Below are 19,144 nucleotides of genomic sequence, written 5' to 3' on the forward strand. Positions count from 1 at the left end.
GATAAAGTTTGTTGAACCTTTTGATAAAATTAGAGACAGGTTCACCAAAGTTTCTGTTGGACACCTAATCCTAAAGGGTTAGTGTGGAAGCTGAAAAGACTAAGCAGTCCAAGAGACCTTGGGATCTGAATCCCAAGAGTCACATATGTGTACTATAAATGTATATCTATTGTTAATAAAAAATGCATCACATGATTTATCTTTCATATCTTTCTTTGCTGTCCATGTGTGTTTAACATGGTATCAGAGCAGGTACGTTCATAATCTGCTCAATCTTTTGTGAGCCACTTATTTTTGTGTGGCCTGTGTAAACCTATGCATCTATTATACGCTGGTTGTATATGTAAGATGGTGATGGCACATATATTTTGACTGATAACCTATGGTGTAGTGACAACATGTGTGTATGTATTTTTGCGCTGAATGAGTTTTAAAGACCGTAAACTATGCTTTGTCAATGATGTGTTGAATTATTTCGAAGGCCGTAAATGCATTGTGGATTCCATAAAAAAAATAAAAAAAAATGCGCATCCGTGTGCCTCCAGTTATTTGCATTCATTCGAATTAGGATTGGACGGTGGATACTTGTTTTTGGATTTTGAGATTGACAGTTTGGAAGGATATTTTAATTGTAACGTTGTAGAATCTGGTTGCTTTCTGCATTTGGGCAGCGACTAAGGTGGTGTGGTTAATGTTCTGTCCAACCTTCAATAAACGCTCTGTCTTTAGTGTCAGTGTTTCATAAACAGAGCAGAGAGATATATGGTGGTTCCGAATCCCGATTTACAGTTGACTTTTTGAATTGCATCCGCCGAGCTTCGTCTCCTTCTTCCTTTTGTTTTATTCCCGAAAAAAAAAATACAATTTGGTCTCTGTGCGTTTTGAACTTTGGATTCCTGACAGGTTCGAGCTATGATGGGAGCGGAAGCTACAGTGGCGCTGCATGTTTTGCTGCTGTTATGACAGGCAAGGGAGAAAGTTGGTCGAATGGTGTCAGGAAATAGAAACGCCCCTCTGCCCATCATATTCGCATTATGTCTCTGCCATTCTGCACTGTTCTTCTAAGAAAAACGCCTTTGTCCATCATATTCGCATCATAGCAGCGTTTTCTCCATCAAAGCATTCTCCAACGGACGGCAGCTTTCCTTATTCCTCGCCTTTCACATGATAAAAAGATATTTCTATTGGCACATATTCCTGTCTCAATAAATGAACACAACACCTGTAAGATTTCATCTTGAAACGCATTTGCATGCTCATGGGCAGTTTTACTCTTCGCATTTTGGATAATTATAAAAAAAAAAAAAAAAAACGGCTACTCCAGAACACCAGAATATCCTTTGCTCAAACTCTCAAAGAACAATGCATATGATTCACAGGCATTGCAGTGTAGCTTCCAGTAATTCTTCAATGCATGGTAGGATGGGGGATGCGGGGCCGCACTGGTGTCTTTGATGGACTTACCCTTATAGGCAAAGATCCCACAATTGCACCACTATAGTTCAATGCAAGTATGGCACTTTCAGCCATTACAAATTCAACAAATGCTATACGAGTGGAATGAACATGATCTCCAAGCAGTCTCAGGCGAGAAACCTCACCACAAAGTGACTCAAAGAACATTCTCACTTCCACTTGAGAAACCTTTTTATCAATATTTGTACAATATATTGTCCGTGCGCACATCTCACGCTCATCCTCAGACCTTGAAAGAAATGTTGGATTTACTGGAAGAATCGTGGTTTTGGAAGGGAGGACCCTGACTGGATAATATCCCAACATGGTTCCCACGAGGCTCAACGCTGCTCTTGCACTCTGCTCATCCGCGAATTCTATAAACGCAAAACGAAGAAATGAATTAACACTTGTTTAACACTCTGCTCATCCGCGAATTCCATGTTGTGAGCCACTTGTTTAACACGTGAAACATGTAGTTCGGTGCGTTGATAAACCATGAACGTTGAAAGTCATGGTATATGTTTTTTGGTGCGTTGAAAAGCCTTTGAAACGCTGATGGAAAATATGAGCGTTGGAATTATATGGGGTGGCACAGCAAACCGTGGGCGATTGAAACTGAAGAATGGTTCTGGTCCTGAAAACTGGACGAGTGGTGTTGATCTTGGCCGTCTGCTGGACTTACTTCAGCTTGACCTGATCACAGGTGCTGGACGAAATAATTACAGAGACACTTCAGCAGATTATCGTAGAAATAAAGATGACAGTGGATCTGTCTTTGCAGAAACCAGTAGAGAAAATTCTGAAGAATTTGGACATACAAAGCTTGGTGTTAACGCAGAATATTCTGGCTATGGAAATGTTAGTAGGACTAACGTTGAAGGGCATGCAGACCTGGATCAGGATCAAATAACGTCTCTTGGCAACCCAGTCCCAAGGAAAATGTCTCCTGTCATGGATCTTAAAGACGGTAACCGTGTTAACAATCACCTCAAAGAGAGGGCCTTACAGTCGCATCAAGTTGACAATGGTTGTAAAGGTGCTTGGTCCCACAGTAATTCGAAAGGTGCTCATGAATCATGGAATCTGGGCACTTCTAGGGATTCTTTCAAAACTGATGATGCAGAGAGCACATTTTATTCAGACATTAAAGTGGGGAGCAATGTTGCTCACAGTTCTGATTATGAAGCTACCAGAAACAGGTTTGCAAAAGATGTTCGTGTATTCAGCCACAAACCACCATTGGTTGAAAATAACCATGCTTCTCCAACTAATGTCATAGATGCTTCAATTCATGCGCAATCTGATGTTATGGTGCGGCCCAAGTTAAAGCTTCTCCCGCGAACTAAGCCATTGGACGCTACATCTCCGACTGCAGTAATGGATGTGACAGAGAATTCACATGGTGGGTTGATGAGCAAGTCATATGAATATCACTCTGCTGTTGGTTCATTGCCTGTTGAGGTTTCCAGTGAAGGTGCAGGAAACAACACTCAGACAACTGTAAAAGTCTCGGGGGCATCTGACTTTGAGGAGGAGAACAGATCTACTGAGCATCCAAAATTAAATTTGAAGCCTCGCTCACTGCCTGTTGAGAAACTTGAAGCGAGTAATGAAAAGGACAGAATCAGTGAAGTATTAGAGTTCATGAAAACTCTTATACAATCTACTGTTGATGATACAATCAAAATCAGCAAGGATTTTCTCACCAATATTCACAGTTGTTTACGAGATGTACATGACAAAATTGATTTTTTGCAGCTTGAAACTCAGCTACAGCAAGAAGAATTAAAACAGAGGAGTCATCATTCTGAACCTGTTTCTGTTCAGAAAAATGAAACAGACTCCCTGTCACCCGGAATCAGTCAAGGGTGCGGACACAACTGACCTTCCTAGAAGTCTAAGACATTCTAATGACAAACAAAACAAACTGGAGCTATCCTTCTCTAAACATACATTATGATATGAGAAATCAAGTGTTTCGTTCTTACCTTTGTCCAAACGCTGTTGTAGAAGTCCAAGCTTTGTTGATCTGGATGAGCTCCTCCTTTTCTCCAAAACCTGCAATCACCAACAGTCAAACAATTAAATAGCACCTGATTATAACATAAAACAAATCATATTCAACATATAGACCAAGGAGTACATGAAATAACCCATAAACAACAAGTTATTGAGAAGAATGGACCAATTTGCATTAAAGGTAATCAAAAGGAACCATTACAACCTGAGCCTTGGTGTTGTGCAAGCTCCTTCCAGGGTCCACAAGAGTCTTCCTCTACTTTGACAAAGCTCACCCACTTCCAAATAGAACAAGTAAAGATGGCAATCTCTCCTCACAAGCTTCTAAATGGGAGTCCTAATTCCTGCAGCATTTACCCTTAGAAATGTATAGCTTTCAACCTCCCTCCTTCTGGCCCAATGCCTGTATTTATAGTGCTCAAGAGGAAGTTAATCAGGTCCACCATCAATGGGATAGTCCCCTCTTTGGATGGGATCACTCCCTTATTGATGGGATAAGTTCCTCTTTGGTAGGAGTGCATGAACCATCTGGAGGCGCTCAATACATGTCAAACAACCTTCTAGAATGCTCTAGAAATGACCACAAGTAAGTTTTTGAAGATAAAACTTGCGCATTTTAACCTTTTCAGAGGGACGCACCTGCCCCTTTAGATACAGAGCGTCCTTGGACGCAGACCTTATGAACAATAGGTGCGTACCCGCAGGCAAGGTTTGAGAGAACCTGCGTACCCAGAGATAAACATATTTATAAAGACTTTCTCTCTTTCTTGGAGTTTGACATGAATAGCAGAGGCATAAGACTTGCTTAAGAGGGTAGTATGACTATTGATAGAGCCATACCAACTGTAAATAGCCATGGTGACATTTTTTAGTGTAACAGATTGCCCCCTAAAGTGCGAAGCCTGGAATAGATTAGGGTTTTGTATTATCTAGGAAGGGTGAAGCGCTTTATCATTTCGAGGATTATCTCGTGGAGAACCTGGTCAGAACCTGCAATTTTCAACACAAAATACATGTATAAGATTATATCATCACTGAGGTAGGCATTCCCATACTCAGATCAAAACTTTAACTAACTGACTAACTACTCTGATACAGAAATGATTTTGCAGTACATCATAATCATAGACTTTTGTAGACACAGTATGGGCGCAGCCATCTGTTTATGGTTAGTCTACTTTAGATAATGAATACAGAACTCCTCGCAGCCTGGATGGTAAAGATTCGATCCAGGGTCTTCATTCCTACTTCTCGAATTGGTACGATTCTAGCCATGCGAATAAATGAGTCGATGTCGAACATGGTAGAAACCACTTGATTACCAGTCGATGATGTGAACTGTTAACAAGTGTGAGAGAGACCACCAGTAATGTCAATGGTTCTCAAAGTACCCAGTACAATCCATGAGATGTGAATAAATGAGTTGATGTCGAACATCTCACGGAATCCTTCGATCAAAAGTCAATGATGTAAACTGACGTCAAAGGCGAGAAACCTGCCATTGATGCATGCAGACTTCAAGGTACTCACGATTTCTAAGTCATCTCTCTAGATAATGTGCTGATGTCGATAGAAAGTGACCTGTTGTAGGCAAGCCCACAACACGAAATCATTGTTCAAGTTGAAGAAATGTTGCTGTAAGGACTGACTCAGGGATGGTCAAATGGATGACAAGTATTTTGTAGATGAAAGTTTTGTTTGCAGACCTCTTGGACACATAACGACATGACAGATGGTTTGGTGCTAAATAACTCAAAGTTAATCCCCGGAACCCGGTTGAAGACTTTCAAAAGTGGTTTGATCAACTGTGAGGTAAAGGATTTCCCAACCCAGGTGAATGAAAAGTGTCGTGTCCAAGAGTGGTAATAAAGTTTCTTCTGAGACAAAAGGTAACAAATAGGCTCATTCTCCTCTTTTTTCCCCCACCATTTCTGGCAAGTACCTCTTTATTTTTAACAAGCTTGAGGAGGATAACATGTGCTTGATTATAAGCTCATCCTTCGGATGAGTCCAACTGTTGTAGGGAAAAGTATCCGACTCGGATGACCCTAACCCACTCTAAGGGTGACAGTTCCTTAGCAACAACTGTAAAACAAACTACTGAAAGTTTACTTCTTTATGAAAGCAAAAGAGGATGGAGAAAGCACTAACCGTTGCCTTGCGCTTAATGTCGAATCCAAACTCTCCTCTTTGGCCGCTTGCTCCTAGCTCTTTGTCCTTCTGCTCGTCCAGCTGCAATGAGATCCTGCACAATGACAAAGAAGGAAACTACAAGAGGCATGCAATCATAACTGGTTCATGGATTAGTGTAAACCAAACATGCAATCATCACAATACATAATTGAAACAAGAGCACATAGAAGAACCTCAATAGCTTTTATTAATGAAGAAATAAAGGTTCTGAGAGGATTACAACCATTGCAGGCTCCAACCCAGCAACACCTCCCAGCAGAAAGAATTGCTCTTCTTCACCTCTCTCAAACAATCACCCAATAACTCAAGAATGAAACCAACAGCATATCATTACTTTACACAAAATTCCAGCCTCCAGAGCTCATAGGAGAGAGCTCAATATATAGATGAATTGAGAAAGGATGAGTCAGCTTGCAACTGATGTGTAGCTGCCTTGTGTCCTCTCTCTCTTCAGTTAATCTTTAGTTGATCTTCAGTTCTTGAGTCCACTTGGAGAACTTTGCTTCCACTTGGAGAAACAGAGCCTCTGACTCATCACAAGGCGAAATACCTGATCCAAGTGTCATTTTTGGAAGATTCCAAAGCAATGACTCACTGTGCCACTTGTCCCTTCTCGCTCAGCGCAGGTGGCCTTTGTCCCACTTGCTTTGCAACGCAGGTACACCATGGAGCAACTGAGTTTCAGCGCAGAAACCTAGTGGAGCACCTGCTTTGATTTCAGGATTGCTTGTTTTTGAGTGTTTTCAGGTGTAGAACTGATCTGAGAGCTGTTGGTTTGCTGACCTTGTTCCTCTAGGGGTAGGAACATCATGTTTAGGGAACTTTGGATCCCTTGGATTATTGACAATTCATGCTTGTTGCTGTAAGGCACAAAATTGTCTATAACAGATGCCCCCTAAAGTATGAGGTCGTTTATCGGGTGAAATGCTTTATTGAGAGGATCCGAAGTTCATTCAATCTACTGAGAAGTGTCCTGTAATAAGATACAATACAATACATTATTTTTCATACATTTTTCATGATCTAGCTGAGGCGGGCATTCCCATGCTCAGCTTTATAAATACATTTTGGTACATAGAACAGACGATCGTCTGATTGTAGACTGATAATTCTCTGTTGAAATTATCATCCTTTGAGAAGGATGATCATCTGCTGCAATGGTGTACATATCAAATGTCTTTATGTCCTGAATATATATCGCAGCCCGGATGGATGAAACTAGATCCGGGGTCTTCAATCTCTTCCGATCTTCACTCGATGTACAAGTCGATCCATGTGAGAATTTCTTGAAGTCGAACATGGAAAGACATCGCTTGATTACCGGTCAATGATGTAAACCGTTAACAAGCGCAAGAGGAGTCACCGATAAGGATGATGACCCTCAAGGTACGGCAGTACAATCCACATGGTGGGAATAAAAGACTTGGCGTCGACCACCATGCAAAATCTTTTGGTCGAAGGTCATTGATGTATACCTGTCGCCGGAAGTGAGAAACTTGCCATTGAGGCATGCAAGCTTCAAAGTACTGAGGGGGGTGTTCCTAGATCAACTCCTTGGATAATGAGCTGATGTCGACAAGGAGCGATCCGTCAAAGGAGGGCCTTAAAGAATCCCACATCAGTGACACGGAACGGAGCTAGTGATTGTGATGAGGTGAAAACAAACTGTGATGTATGATTCAGGGTGGCGGTCATGAAGTGGATGAAGGATAATGTATGGCAGTGGGTGGAACACGGTTGACTCTTTACAGAACCACATCTCTTGAACATATAACGACACTGATGTGATGGATTGGTAGCATTACCCCAATTGTGGATGGTGTGGCGAAGACCATGGTTATGAGACCGGTGAATGAAACAACCCAACCCGATGTGATACGGAGGACAAAGTGTCATGTTCAAGAGCGACTTGCTACCATTAATGCTGTGAGGTTCTCCCAATTTTTCCCCAGTCATTGCTGACCAGTACCTCTTTATTTTTGTCAAGCTTGAGGAGGATAACATATGCTTGTTCTATAACTTGCCCTTCGGGCAAGCCCATCGCTATGTTTTAACGAGCCTAGCGATAGGGAAACTCGTTCTCGTCTAAAGACAAGTTTGTCGCTATTTAATCATTTTAACGAGTCTAACGACAAAGAAAACTCGGTCCTTTTCATTTTTAGAGAGTCTGAAAAGGTACGAAAAGTTAACTCCAAAATTCCTTTTTCGTCTTCTAATCCCTTAAGTCCGAAAAAGTATAAAACAATACAGAAGGGATGAGTTTTCGATTTCTTTAACGAGCCGAACAAAACAAGCGCTCGATCTTTTTGTGTAATAATCTCTCAGGTCCAAAAAGATTAAAATCTAGAGGAGGGATAGCTCTTCTTGTCCTTTAACGAGCTGGAAGGCCAAAACTCGGCAAACTTTTCATATTTTACGAGTCAGTGAAAAGAGCTCAAAGAAGACTCGTCTTTTGAGGAACGAGTGATGAACAGGGATAGCAGCAGATTCCAGGTACAGGTTGGAATTCTCCAATCACGGCAGTGTCACAAGGATGGCTAAGTGAAATCACTCTTCGCAGCTGTTCCTCAAAATGGGTAAACAAACATATGGAGGTGAACGATTGGCCAAATGAACGGATGGAGGTGATGGCATATAAACACGACCAAGGGCTTTTAATATGGCTTTCAAAGGTTACATTTCTCGAGGTTGTTTACCGGTTCATTTTTTCTGGATGAGCTTGAACTGTAGGGAAAGATTGCTCACAACTTGTGTTTATTTTTTAACGAGCATGAACTCTGTACAAAACTGCTCGATTCTTGCGTTTATTTTTTAATGAGCATGAACATTGCTAAAACTGCTCGATGATATGTTTGCATGCCCCCAGCATAATAACGCAAATCGAGGTGCATGCCCCCCAAGCTTCATTGCATTCAACTTTGTTGGTTGGAATGAAGGTTTACCATTGAGATCTGGAAAGGGGATCGTTTCATTTTTTAATGAGGTTGACATAGTAAAAGAACTATCCTCATTGCCCACTGTATTTACAGTACTCGATAGAAAATCGAAAACTGAAGGATGATAAAGGTTATTTTGAGTATCTTCCCCACAACCCGGGAGAAGGGAGCGATGGTGGGAATCATTCCATGGTGCCCCGTCAATTACCATTGATTGGACTATTCCTTTGTCGGTTCCATGCACTCGCGACCAAGGACTTAAAGGGGTGCCATATTCTCTAGACCTATCTATCCAAACGCTTGATGAGCGTTGATTTGGGGTTGCCCCCCAGGCCAAGAAAATTGATTGCTACAATACTTCCATTGGGCTTGGGGACAAAACCTTTGCATGATCCATGCTGATATCGTTTTCTGACATCTTTTGTGCGGAAGATGTCATATTGCAGGTTCCTACTGTCGCCACTTCTCCCACAATGAACGTTGGTGGAAGGGTGAAAGTTCCCATTAATGTAGGATCTTTTAGTAGGCCTACTCCGATATTTTGAAACGAATGGTCGCTTCCATGGATCAGAGGAACGCTTCCTGTAACTTGTGAACCATTAGGGAGGAAATTTTGTTGGTCAATGATCGTAATCTCTCCTTGAAAGGGGAATGCGATTTTCCTAAAATAGGTCGACACAACAGCTTCCATGGCATAAATCCATGGTCTTCCCAGTAGGATGTTATAGTCAAGATTGCCATCGATGACTTCAACATCTATTTCTACTGTTTTGCCCCCTAGTTCAACTTTTAAGTTACTAAGGATACCGTAAGGGGTATATATCCTTCCGTCGAATGCTTTTAGTGTTGTCGATGATCGCGACAAGGTTGGAGATCCTAAAGTTTTCCAGCAACTCATCGACATAATACATGTCGATGCCCCCTCATCAATAATTGTTCGATGAACAGTTTTGTTGAGGGCTTTCACTCGGACGAGGAAAGCTAGTTGAGCTGGTAACTGAGGATCATATCCTTTGTGATCAAAGGATACAAGATTGGAATCTTTAGGATCCACCCCACCAATTGCTGATAACAATGCCTGCCTTTGGGATGGGCAGTTTTGTAGTACTTCAAGAGTCGACATAGCAGACGGCGATTGCGCCAAATCTTCCACTATATTATAATGTTGTGCCGCTCTGGCACGAGGATTAAATGTCGACTTGTGTACTACTCCCTTTGGTGGTTTTATTGTTAATTCATGTGTGATGGGGGGTACAACTTCTGCCGAAGTTGTTGTCGGACTGCTAGGTTGATCTTTACCTTTATCGTTCGACACCTGTGGATTCCCGTAATCTTTGTTCCTTGTCAAAATCAAAGCATCATTCTGTTGCTTCGATATCGATAACATAAGCACTTGCGACGGTGAAGCATTTCCACTCCCAACCAGATTTTTTCCTCGATCGGGAAACGGATCAGTTAACACAGCTGGAGTTTGCGAACTCTTTAAGAATCTTTTTAGATCAGCTTTGTATGGACATTCTCTCGTCCAGTGATCCTCATCACATATCTGACACCCATAAGGTGGTTTCCTATCTCGAGGAGGGCTTGAAGAAGTTTTTCGAGGAGATGACTCTCCTTGTTTCTTCTTCTTCCCTTTGTTTTGATTCTTCTTGCCTCCTGGTTGATTGGTTTCTTTGCCCTTATCTGTCGATACGGCATTTACTTCCGAAGCAAGAACTTCTTCATGCGCATTTTGATTTGAATCCTTACGGGCCTTCTTTTGATTGGTCCTTTTCGGATTCGTGTTTGCCGTGCCAATCACGCCATCACCGGCATGAGAGTCACTGTTTGATTTAGGAGGAGGAGGGATTGAAAATTCTGGTCTAGGGGCGTCTGGTATTTTGTCATAGAGCGTGCCGGACTGAGTATATACTAAATCCAAGTATTGTGCACGAGCGATAACTTGCTCTTCTGTTACGACTCCTCCCTTTGCTACATCTTCAGTTATGGCCGGAAGTAACGACTTTATAAACCACTCAGCTAAAAGCTGATCAGGAACGTATGTTTTAACCATTCTTCGTCGACGTCGCCACTCATGTATATGATCTGATATATGAGTCGCGGTTGTCTGTTGAAGTTAGTCAATATCTCTGTTCCCGTTTCATACCTTATTGGTAATTGAAAGTGGGTCAAGAATGTCGTGGCAAGGGAACCAAAATTGTCGAACGAAGCTCTAGGTAATTCTATATACCATTTTGCCGCTGGACCTGTCAATGTCCTCTGAAAGAGGCGAAGCCTTATCGAATCGTCATTCAAAGTGTTCGACGAACACCATAGATGAAATGTCATCACATGATTCGGCGGGTCTTCACCTGGATTTCCATTGAATTTAGGAATGTCGGATGGGAGTTTGTGCGGAATCACTGGCCACCAAGGGGCGTAAGCAATTGGATCGTTGGTTAACCGATGTAAATCAGGCAACTCTAAAGTCGCCACGAATGGTAACTGCTGGTTCAAGTTAGGTGAAGCGTAACCAGGATACGATGGAATCGCCTGAACAGTCGATCTTTGCATACCAGCATATTGGAGTTGATGTTGGTATGATGAATACGGTTGATGGACTTGACCACTATAAAGTGGTTGATTTTGACCATTTTGAATATATGGTTGTCCCGTATTCGCAAAGATTTGCTGTTCAGAACCCTGGTACACTTGTTGGAATTGCGGCTGTTGGTATTGCACTATCCATGGTTGCGACACCATGGGTTGTTGCGCTATACTAACCATTGGACCAAGATGTGGGGTAGTCGTACCCAACTGTACTTGTGTTGTCCCACCAGTAGGTGATTGTGGTTGGGTCGCAGGGTCAAGTGGCTGTTGCATGAGAACCTGAGCAATCTGAGGTTGACACACAACAGGCATTGTTTGAACTTGCGACACGGTCACAATAGCCGGTGTAGTTGGGATGTTTGTCACAGGTACACACTGTTGCATAGAATATACAACTCTCGGTGGCTGGGATAGCACAGGTACCCAACTACTCGTTGCAATTCCGCCATAACTTGAATAAGGTTGAGAGCTCTCGTATGGGTACTGGCCCCCATACGGTAGCAACCCAGAACTCAAGGCAACTACCTGCCTTGGAGGACTGGATGGCCTAATTAGATTCCCAAAAGGGTCAATTTGATGAGCCTCACCATGAGAGTTACCAGACATTACTCCGGAACAAACAGGAACAGACCATACTGTCGAGATAGTCTCTTGATGGACTCCTTCTAGCGACTGCGAGCTAGTTGGGACAGATGGTATGCCGGCGAACATTGTTGGATTTGCAGCAGGTAATTCTGCCATCGCTGTGTCATTCGACACAGTCCTAGATGTCGACGGTTGTTCAGTCATTTTTAGTCTATCCAATTGATCACCTAGTGATTCTACAGGAACTTCCACTGGTGATGGACAAACTTCTGTTGTAGCAGGAAATAGAGCGACCCCTACTCCAAACTGACTTGGAGTGGATACTTGCGGTTCTTCTATAATTTCCTCTATCGCAATCAGACCAGGTGGAAGAGGAAGACCGTCAGGTCCGTAAAAGATTTCCGGTGCCGAAGAAGGGGTTGTATCGACCGCGACGGATGTTTGAGGAACAAAACTCTCTGGACCGGTTACAGATGGAACTGGTTCAGTCATACAAGTATTTGCCCCCAGACTAGGATCAGTATTACTGTCCCTCTGTGGCGATTGAACTTCTTCTATAGAGGCAGGGTTTCCGGAAATGTTTGGAGTGACCAGAATCTCAGATGTTGTTGGAACGCTTGTTCTAACTTTTAAAGGAGATTTTGAACTGGTTCGACGAGCTCGCTTTGTCCGGATTGTTTTCGATTTCGGAGACAAAGACGGTTGACTCGCAAGCCTCCGAGAACGACGGATATTCAATTGACTTTCTTCCACGATTGTGGATTACTCGATCAACTAAAATATGAAGGGGAAAATTTGTGTTTCCGATTTGAATGAATTTTATTAGACGCTTTTAAACATAACTTTGCTTTTTCATGTTTTAAGAGTCGAGAAAAAGCTAAAGATGACTCTAGTCGCCTTCGATGTATTAACGAGCCCGAAGTGACAAATGCTCGGTTGGACCTTTTCAGTTATAGAGTTTGAAAAGGGCCAAAAGAAACTACTCTGGAGATCTAGGCAGAGGATGTGCCAAACCTTTCGCGAAACCACAGAATACGTTTTACGGTACGGGTGGTCGATCTTCGTGAATGCTGTGTTCACTGCATCGCGATCAGTAGGGCGGCCGACACGGCTTCCTATGGATAAAGGATAATTGCCTATAGGGGTCTCCCAATATATACTCGACGGAACGTGGGAGCACAAGTCCGTATTAGTGCCACCGACTCTCAGGAGGAATCACCCACCTTCGTAGAGATCGACAGTCACTATGTTTAACGACGCCGGAACACGTCTCTACCTAGACCTCTAGATGTTTGCGTTATGTTTCAAATGCGTTGTTAGGTTCATTCAGTATATTTTAAGTTGATCTTTTTAAAGTTTGTCTTTCAAGGTTCACCACGAGATGTATATGACAAATTCCTAAATGCAGCCTAAGATGAGAAGCAAGCTTTTTCAAATCTTTTTGACTGATGAAAATCTTAACTACTGAGGGAGAAGAGAAGCAAATTCTTTTCACACAGTTCATACAGCACAAACTAATGCACTTTCTCCTAAATCATCATGCAAACTTTTTCAAATGCAAAATGCACAATGCATGTATTTTCTTTTCCCTTTCTTAATGTGGATGGATACAAAAAGAAAGTGGTTATATAACTTTGATTTCGATTTAAAGCGAAAGTAAACAAGTTTGTCCAAAATCAAAAGACACCTTAAGATTCACTTGCTTAATCACTGGAAATACATGAAATCAAACCATACGAACGAAAGTAAAATGACTAACCAGCTATGGACAGCAAACAAGCTAACTCTTTAGACCAGCAAAACGCCTAACACAGGTTCAGATCTAAGAGGCCAAAATCATGACTAGTTTACTTTTCGTTATGGGAAATTGTAAATGAGTAAGAAATACAAAGAACAAGTACAATTTCGTTATATAACAGAGGCAGAATGATGGCAAGTAATATTGGTTTTAAAACAGGCACAAGACTGACACCTAGCAGCAAAACTAAGTGAAAACAGGCAAGAGAAAGGAGGAAACCCCAAATGCACTAAGCAAATTTGGGTCAACGCAGGCTCTGCACAGTCAAACTGGCTCTCAGCGCAGGTAGCTAGTTCAGGACCTACGTTGCAAAGCAGGTAGCCTGTGTACTACCTGCTTTGGAAAACGAGAGTTGCGTTTTCACAGTTTCCGGGTCATAATTTTCTCAAAAATGCACGGTTTTTGCTCAAATCAGAAGCAATCAGTCAAGCACAATCAAAGGGATGATTTAGAAGGTGCAAAGCTATCACTAAGAGCTTACAAGGATCTTTGTAGATCAGCTCTTCAAATCATGAATCTGCTCAGACAATGAGCAAGAGTAGCTGCCCTCTACTTCGCTTTTGATATAGTCAAAAGCTTTTCGATTTGGTACTCTTTTCTTCAGGAAATGAATAGCAAAGATACTACAAACACAATCAAATGGATACGATCCCCAGTATGGTCGCCAGTTTGTTGTAGGGAAAAGTATCCGACTCGGATGACCCTAACCCACTCTAAGGGTGACAGTTCCTTAGCAACAACTGTAAAACAAACTACTGAAAGTTTACTTCTTTATGAAAGCAAAAGAGGATGGAGAAAGCACTAACCGTTGCCTTGCGCTTAATGTCGAATCCAAACTCTCCTCTTTGGCCGCTTGCTCCTAGCTCTTTGTCCTTCTGCTCGTCCAGCTGCAATGAGATCCTACACAATGACAAAGAAGGAAACTACAAGAGGCATGCAATCATAACTGGTTCATGGATTAGTGTAAACCAAACATGCAATCATCACAATACATAATTGAAACAAGAGCACATAGAAGAACCTCAATAGCTTTTATTAATGAAGAAATAAAGGTTCTGAGAGGATTACAACCATTGCAGGCTCCAACCCAGCAACACCTCCCAGCAGAAAGAATTGCTCTTCTTCACCTCTCTCAAACAATCATCCAATAACTCAAGAATGAAACCAACAGCATATCATTACTTTACACAAAATTCCAGCCTCCAGAGCTCATAGGAGAGAGCTCAATATATAGATGAATTGAGAAAGGATGAGTCAGCTTGCAACTGATGTGTAGCTGCCTTGTGTCCTCTCTCTCTTCAGTTAATCTTTAGTTGATCTTCAGTTCTTGAGTCCACTTGGAGAACTTTGCTTCCACTTGGAGAAACAGAGCCTCTGACTCATCACAAGGCGAAATACCTGATCCAAGTGTCATTTTTGGAAGATTCCAAAGCAATGACTCACTGTGCCACTTGTCCCTTCTCGCTCAGCGCAGGTGGCCTTTGTCCCACTTGCTTTGCAACGCAGGTACACCATGGAGCAACTGAGTTTTAGCGCAGAAACCTAGTGGAGCACCTGCTTTGATTTCAGGATTGCTTGTTTTTGAGTGTTTTCAGGTGTAGAACTGATCTGAGAGCTGTTGGTTTGCTGACCTTGTTCCTCTAGGGGTAGGAACATCATGTTTAGAGAACTTTGGATCCCTTGGATTATTGACAATTCATGCTTGTTGCTGTAAGGCACAAAATTGTCTATAACACCAACCCAGTTTTGATTCGAACCCTAGGAAGGAGTGGTTCGTTCCTGTTTGTAATTGAACAGGTCCTTTACTGTGAAATGTTTAACGAGCCCAGTATAGGAGAAACTCGGTGTTTTTCAATTTTAGAGAGTCTGAAAAACTTAAGAAAACTCCAAGTTGAACTTTTTCGTAAATTTGTGTCCCTCAAGCTCGAAAAAGTATAAAATAATACCTAGGGGAACCGCTTGATCTTGCGACCAAGGAGTACTTTCATAATTAGTGTCACTGACCTGAAAAGTAAAAAGCGATCAAGGACACGTCGTTTTATTTCCGTATCGAGTTTGAAACGACAAAAATGTTGGCATTATGATTTAAGTGTTGTCCTTGATGGCAACTCACTCAGAGGTTGGTACAGGTGATGGCAACTTAATCAGAAGACAGATCTCAGTACAGCATGCCAAGGAAGCTCATACATGCCGTTTCGTTAAGCCCAAGTCGCGTGTACACGCTAGTTCGATTCAGAAAAAGCGCGTGTATGTGGAAAGATTCCTTTGGTCCATGGTGGTTAGTCCTTGGAAGTTGTGCCTATGATTTCGGATCATTATGTCTCGACGGGCGTGTCGATCCCTAGTTTTAAAGTTGATGGTATTGTGTTACTATGGTTTTGGCTCTTGGTATTGAGAAAGGCCTAAGGCTATATAAGGAGAAGAAGATCATTAGGCAATATCATCTTTCGACAAGGCTTGAATATCTAAGAAAGAAAGAGATCTGATATGCAGGGTTCGGGTTGCTTGATATGAGCTAAGGAGAAATCACATCGGCGGATGGAAGACTAGATCTAAGGACAAATCGGGATCTAATGGTTTGAAATGCTCTATTATGATATGGTTGATTATGCGTATTTCTAGATCTGCATACTGTCGCAATATTATGTTCTGGATCTAACTGATGTCTGGTACAACTGCAAGTTGAGAGAATCTATTTTTAGATCTGTACGCAGGTTGGCTTAAGTAAAAACGCGTGTACACGCGGGTTTCGCTCATTGAAGTAGCGTATATCTCTTAAAGCTTATTTTGGGTTTTGCAGTTGGATCTGACTGTTATTGCAGAGTTCTGTAGACTGCTCTGGGTTCTGGTATCTGGTGATTGACAGGGTTCAGTGGTTCAGTGATTCAAAGTTTGATAATTCTAGTATTGGTTGTTTTATGCTTCATGGATCTGTTATGAAAGTTGAATGAATTGGGTTCTACAGATTGAATGATGTGCTTCAGGAATATCCAGTCTGAAAATGTATGAAAAGTGATACCTGAAAGAAAGAAGATTGTAGGCCAGCACCTACGTACTAGTATCTTGGCTAGTACAAGAGCAAAGGGGGTTGGAGCTCCCTTCCAAGGAAGTTTGGAGATCGAGAGAAGGTTGTAGCCTTCTGCAGGTTGTAGCCTGCGTACTGGTACAAGGCTGCACCAGTACAAAATATTGTAAACTGAAGTTTCTTATTAAAGAAAGATAGAGACAACTTGCAGCAGGTGGTTTTCACCCACATTGGGTTTCCACCTTATATCTTGGTGTTCATGTGTGTGGTTTTTGATCTGTTCTGTTATACTGCACCTGCTTACTGTTAATGAGGTGAATAATGTCCTGATGAACTTAACTGAAGAATAAGCTAACTAAATTATGAGTTTTCTTCTTATACGCTGTTTTACTTAACCACAGTAGCGTGTACACGCTGGTTCACCTAACTGAAGTAGCGTATATGTTTCTGAGCATTGAAAAGTTTGATTGATCTGATAATACTGATTCACCCCCCCTCTCAGTATTATTTCCAACAATTGGTATCGGAGCCAGGTTCTTCAGAGAAGCTTGATCGCTTGAAGGTAGATCATTCATCATGAGCAGCTACGAGAAAGAAGCATCAATCAGGCCACCGATTTTTGATGGGACAAATTTCAATTATTGGAAGGTAAGAGTTACTGCATATCTTCAATCTCTTGGTACAGAAGTTTGGAACATTGTAGAAACAGGCTATGCTTTTCCTTCAGCTACTCCTACAGATCCAGCTGAGAAAAAGAAGTATGAAACAAATGCAAAAGCAGTCAGTACTCTATTAGGAAGTATATCTCAAACAGAATTCATGAAGGTCATGCACTTCAAATCAGCAAAAGAAATATGGGACAAAATGATCACTAGCTATGAAGGAGATGAACAGGTAAAGCAAGCTAAACTTCAAACTCTCAGGATTCAATATGAGACTCTCAAGATGTATAATGATGAAAGTGTGGCTAATTATTTTCTTCGGGTAGATGAGATTGTTAATTGTATGAAAAATTTGGGTGAAGAAATAAGAGAAACTATAGTAGTTCAAAAGATTCTAAGATCATTATCCCCCAAGTTTGAATCTAAAGTATCTGCAATAGAAGAAAAAGAAAATCTCCGTGTTCTCACTATGTCTCAGCTACATGGAATTCTAACCGCTTATGAAATGAGAAAGGGAGGTCCATCTGACAGAAGGGAAGCTGCTTTTAAGGCATCAGGAAAAGAAGATTACTATGAAGCAAGCCATGTTCCAGAAGAAGAGGAAGAAGAATCAAATTTTGTCAGAAATCTTCAAAGGGGTTCTGGAAGGTTCAGAGGTAAGCTACCTTTCAAATGCTTTGCTTGTGGGAAAGTAGGTCATTATGCTGCAAAATGTCCTTATAAGGATAAAGGAAAAGAACCTGCTAGATGGAACAAGAAACAAAGTGCAAATAAGAAAAGCTACTACACCCATGAAGATAGTGATGGCTTATCAAACAGTGATGAAGAGGAACAAGGTAATAAATATAAGCTGTTAATGGCATTTGAAGATGATGATTATGAGGATGCTGTAGATGTGGATAATCTCTATAATGAAATCACTAGACTCAAGAGAGGCATAGAAGAAAAGAATGTGATCATTGATACTTTGCAATTTCAGATTGATGAAAAGGAAAAACATCTTGAAAAACTAGAAGGTGAAATTGTTGGTCTCAGAAAAGAAATTGAGAAAACAAAAGCTATTAATCTTAAATTTGTCAAAGGATCTGAAACTTTGGATGAGATTATCAGTGTGCAGCGGTCTCCTCTAAACAAGACAGGTTTGGGCTATAATGGAGAAACCTCTCAAGCATCCACCTCAAAAAGTTATCTTGATGCAGCAAGAAGAAATGAGCGGAAGAACAATGAAGATAATCAGGTAAAGCAGGGACGAATTACAAACAGAAACTATCAGGGACAATCCTCCTTAAGGATGAACAAAAGCTACAACCAACCACAGGTAAAATCTTCTCAGTTTGGCTCAAGAATAGATGAAAATAGAAATTACAATCAGTTGGCTGGTAGATTCAATAACCGCAGAAGCTTCTTCAATGGACAATGCTTTTCTTGCCACAACTTTGGTCACAAAGCAGCTCAATGTGTTGCATATAAAACAATCATGACTAGGGAAGCTCAAAAACAAAGAAGTATGACAGGGATTACAAAAAGGACCTATAACAACTTTTCGGTTCTTGAAAATGAAGTTGAATGTTCTATTTGCAATAATTTTGGTCATAAAGACTCTGAATGCAGGAGCAGGTTTCAGGAGAAAAAGGAACAAGCCACAAGCACCAAAACATGGAGAATAAAGGAACCTCAAACAGAAAGATGTGGGATAGCATTTTATGCAGAAGGACAGGAAAATCTATGGTACATCGACAGTGGATGTTCGAAACATATGACAGGTGATAAAGAAAAACTTGAATCTTATTCTACTTTAGAAAAGGGAAAGAAAGTTTCTTTTGGAAATGATACTCCTGCAACTATAAAAGGAAAAGGTATTGCTCCTTTGAAAGAAAAG

The 19,144-nt window shown here is 41.4% G+C and overlaps 1 pseudogene; it reads right to left on the minus strand.

The window, feature by feature from the left end:
- Nucleotides 1–1,332: 1,332 nt before the first annotated feature.
- On the minus strand, nt 1,333–1,808 carry LOC149210615 (polyadenylate-binding protein-interacting protein 11 pseudogene; annotated as a pseudogene).
- Between the last annotated feature and the right edge of the window lie 17,336 nt (nt 1,809–19,144).

This window comes from Pinus tabuliformis, chromosome 1_2 (assembly GCF_031772625.1).
Source record: "Pinus tabuliformis cultivar Carrire ecotype Pingquan chromosome 1_2, CPIR1, whole genome shotgun sequence".
Classification (NCBI taxonomy): Eukaryota; Viridiplantae; Streptophyta; class Pinopsida; order Pinales; family Pinaceae; genus Pinus; species Pinus tabuliformis.